Source organism: Podarcis filfolensis, assembly GCF_964270895.1.
Source record: "Podarcis filfolensis genome assembly, chromosome: 9".
Classification (NCBI taxonomy): Eukaryota; Metazoa; Chordata; class Lepidosauria; order Squamata; family Lacertidae; genus Podarcis; species Podarcis filfolensis.
The window spans coordinates 71,984,000-71,988,375 of NC_139610.1; positions in this window are offsets into that span (position 1 = coordinate 71,984,000).

Here is a 4,376-nt window from a genome sequence, read left to right on the forward strand (position 1 = left end):
TGTCCATTGGCATCACAGGAGATTTATTATTTTGTGGCCCGCCATCCAGGCATTGTCCAGTCCCAGACCTGCTTAGCTTGAAGCAAGGTGGTGCCTTCATATATCATCTCCCATCACCTTCAAAACTTTGCCACTTTTGAAACCCACCTCAGAAGTTTCCAAGTGAATCAGTGAATTATCACATGGAAAGGAAGGACTCTGTTTCTTTTTTAAAAAACTGACCGCCGTCCCAAGTGTGGTTTCTAGACTGAATGAACCCACTGCAAGACCAGACCAGACTTCAGATTACTGTATCTTAAAATTACATTAGCAGGAATTATCCACCCTTAAATGACTCCGTCTCCAGAATGATAATGTAGGAATGAAAGATTAAAATGCAATTACACTCTTTAAAGCCAAGGGAGGTTAATGAAAATGTTTTCCAAGTTAAGGAAGACTCTCTCACACACAGCCTGGAATCACTTAATGAAATCAGCCAATGCATCAGCTCAGAGGCTGAAGGTGAAAAACAACTGTTATGGGTTTGCAGGGAGCAAGAGTACCCTAAAATTGCTGGGTGCCAGCTTGCCCCCATAACTTCTGAAATTAACCAATGTGGGGTTTGAGCAAGGGATTTAGCAAGGTTGGCGATTCGAATCCCCGCGACGTGGTGAGCTCCCGTTACTCGGTCCCTGCTCCTGCCAACCTAGCAGTTCGAAAGTACGTCAAAGTGCAAGTAGATAAATAGGTACCACTCCAGCGGGAAGGTAAACGGTGTTTCCGTGCACTGCTCTGGTTCATCAGAAGTGGCTTAGTCATGCTGGCCACATGACCCGGAAGCTGTACGCCGGCTCCCTCAGCCACTAAAGCGAGATGAACGCCGCAACCCCAGAGTCAGCTACAACTGGACCTAATGGTCAGGGATCCCTTTACTTTACTAAAAAATAAGTCAAACCAGCTTCCTCCGGAGCTTGGCTTAGAGAGGTGCTGCCAAAGAACAAAGACGGGGGGTGGCAGAGTCTTTACCCTGGCAAATGTTAAGACATTCATCATGGAGGGAAGATGCCCTTTTTACGTGTTATAAGGCAAGGCTGCCTCTGAAGATGGTTTGGAAACTTCAGCAGGTGCAGAATTCGACAGGCAGGTTGCTCTCTGGGGCAAGACAGTTTGAGCATCTTACATTTATCCTGGTCCGATTGCACTGGCTACCAATTAGTTTCCAGGCCCAATTCAAAGTGCTGGTTTTGACCTATTAAGCCTTAAACGGCTCAGGACCCCAATACCTCAAGGACTGTCTCTCCCCCCTACCCCATGAACCAATCCGGACCCTGAGATCATCCTCTGAGGCCCTTCTTCGTGTGCCGTCTCAAGAGGTCTAGAGGGTGGCAACATGAGAACAGGGCCTTTTCTGCAATGGCTCCCCATTTGTGGTATGCTCTCCCCAGGGAGGTTCGGCTGGCACCTTCATTATACAACTTTAGGCTCCAGGTGAAAAATGTCTTTCTTCAACCAGGCTTTGGGCTGATTTGACACCCAACGTCCTTTTAAATGTGTTGAGGAAGTCAGGGGTTATTGCGTTGTGTTTGTTGTTATTTTTATTACGCATTTAGTGGTTTTTTTATGTTGCAATTTTGTGTTGTGAAGTGCCCTGGGATCTACAGGTATAGGGCAGTATACACTTTTTAAAATAACAATAGTAACTTTCCCCATTACGTCTTCTCAGCTCAGACATACTAGGTGAGACCCACCATAACATGTGTGGCTGTTGGCTCACTCAGCTGGGCTTCTCCTTCCTCTCTTCTTCTGTTGTCCTCTAAGGTAAAGGTAAAGGGACCCCTGACCATTAGGTCCAGTCGTGGCCGACTCTGGGGTTGTGGCGCTCATCTTACTTTATTGGCCAAGGGAGCTGGCGTACAGCTTCTGGGTCATGTGCCCCCATGACTAAGCCGCTTCTGGCGAACCAGAGCAGCGCACGGAAACGCCGTTTACCTTCCCGCCAGAGAGGTACCTATTTATCTACTTGCACTTTGACGTGCTTTCGAACTGCTAGGTGGGCAGGAGCAGGGACCAAGAAATGGGAGCTCACCCATCGTGGGGATTCAAACCACCGACCTTCTGATTGGCAAGCCCTAGGTTCTGTAGTTTAACCCACAGCGCCACCCGCGTCCTCTAGGCAGCCTCAAAATCTGCTCTGGTGAGTTGGGGGAGCCCTTGGGGTGGGGAGGGCAGACACAGAGGCAGCTGAAGGGGGCCAAGAGAAACCGGAAGTCCTGTTGCAGAAGCTTGTGGAAATCACCTAGGGCTGGGCGATATATCGTCCAAAACCGGTTTGAAGTCCACATTGTGATATCGGGGTTTCGTAATTATTGACCTGGCAATATATTGTGAATCATGATCTGTGTGCTATGCAAAAATCGAGTGTGGGAGAAAAGCCAGCCAGTGCCTCTGCATAGCTCCATCCTTATTTCTGACTAGAGCTGGGGAGGCCTGGAAAAATCCCAGAAAAATTGGGGGGGGGACCAGTATTTTCCCCCAAAGCTGTTTTTTCCCCTGGAAAAATGGGGGGGGGGGGTTTGATATAGTTTGAATATTCCACACACTTTCCCAGGAAAAAAGTTTTGAAAAAAGGAAAAAAACTAGGGTCCCCCCCCCATTTTTCTGCTTTTTCCCCAGGCCTTCCCATCTCTATTTCAGACATCATGATATATTGGCGTATGACGATGTTTAGCTGGTGATAGATATATCATTATATTGAAAGCCAGATATATCGCCCAGTCCTAATGTCACCCACTGCTTTTCAAGGAGAGTTCACATTCAGTGGTTGAGCAGCCCAGGCTTGGAGATGCAAATGAATCGTGGTACATGCATGTTATAAACCATGCTCCTGGCCTTGCATACAAATAGGATTTTGCTGTTTGCTATAGCAGTGACCATTTCAGAAAAGTCAGAAAAATGGCTGGATTTTAAGGTGGACACTAGGGAGCATGCTCAGCCTGAGCAAAGCCTGCCTATGTCTGGCAAACGTCCTCAAATGAGGTATGGCGGAGAACTAATAGGACAACAGGCAGGGATGCATCATTAAACTCTCTCCCACTGAACGTTCGCAACTAATGGATGCCATGGAGGGCAGCAATGAAAAGGCAACACAAATGTCCTTATTGAAGGTTGCTTGGGAGAATTCTACTCTAGGAAGCCTGCTCCTGCAAATGTGCTTTAACTACAATGTCTGGAGGCTACAAGGGGGTGTATCTCTCCAGAGGGAGTCACCTGCTCTGATTATGGAAGGTAGGTTCCACCAACATCTCCATCACCAATTAAAAAGAAAAACAAGTCAGCTGGCTGGAAAAGACCAAGGCGTCAGATCTTGGACAACAGCTACCAGTCTTAGGAGAGGACAATGGTGGCAAGACCAATCAGTGGCCTTAGCTGCCGCTGAAAGGCAACTTCGTATGTTCATACGAACATTGTGTTTGACAGAATAGTGATTGTAAAGTTTGTTTCTTTGTGATTATCATGAGCCGCTTTGAGCTCTACGTTTGTTGTTGGAAAAGTGGAACAGAATATTAAATAAAATCTAACTAGGTTTGAGGGGAAGAGGGATTTAAATAAGGTGTGTACTTACATTGGGACAGGTGTGTTCTAGCAGCAGGGCCTTTTTAGTGGTTGGCCCTATATTTATGGAAGGTCCTCTCCCAGGAAGTATGGTCCCCCATCACCGGTGACTTTTAAAAGAACGCTAAAGACATCCTCTTTTCAATCTGCTTGTGATTATGTCTTTAATGAAGTTGTGTCACTCAACTGAAGGGGAATGATGTAGATTTTAATTTAACTTTTTAAATGCATATTTATTTTGCACACTGTCTTGGGAGGGCAGTTCCACTGAAAGGCGGCTTGTGAATTAGCAATAAAACACTTTCCCTTGTGTAAAGAAAACCACGAGATTTGAAAGCCCAAAGGAGATCAGCAACTTCTGACCATCATTTTTATTAAGGCTTATTATTTCCCCTGCTTCTATAGCCACCCCTCCTCTCCAGTTGCACAACAGAAATCAAGAGTGACAACAGATGTGTGTGTGCTTGCGTTTGTGTGCAAACACGCTGGCTTTTTATACAGATTGCACAACTAATGAAAATGGCCACTGTCACCGTTCAAGCGTCTCATATGGAGAGTTACTTGGTTTTCGGAAGAGGCAACCTAGTTTCTGCAAGCTTCCCTGCACCCCCCAAGATCGGATGTCAAATTAAGTGGCAGGCGCCACATCAGGTAGACTTTCCTTAACCACCTACTTTCCTTTCTATAACCAAAACAGCTCCCTCTATTGACCAGAAGGCAGGGGAAATGAGGAACAAGACAAGAGGCCTGAGCCACCTGGAAAGTAGCAAAATAATGGAGCACAG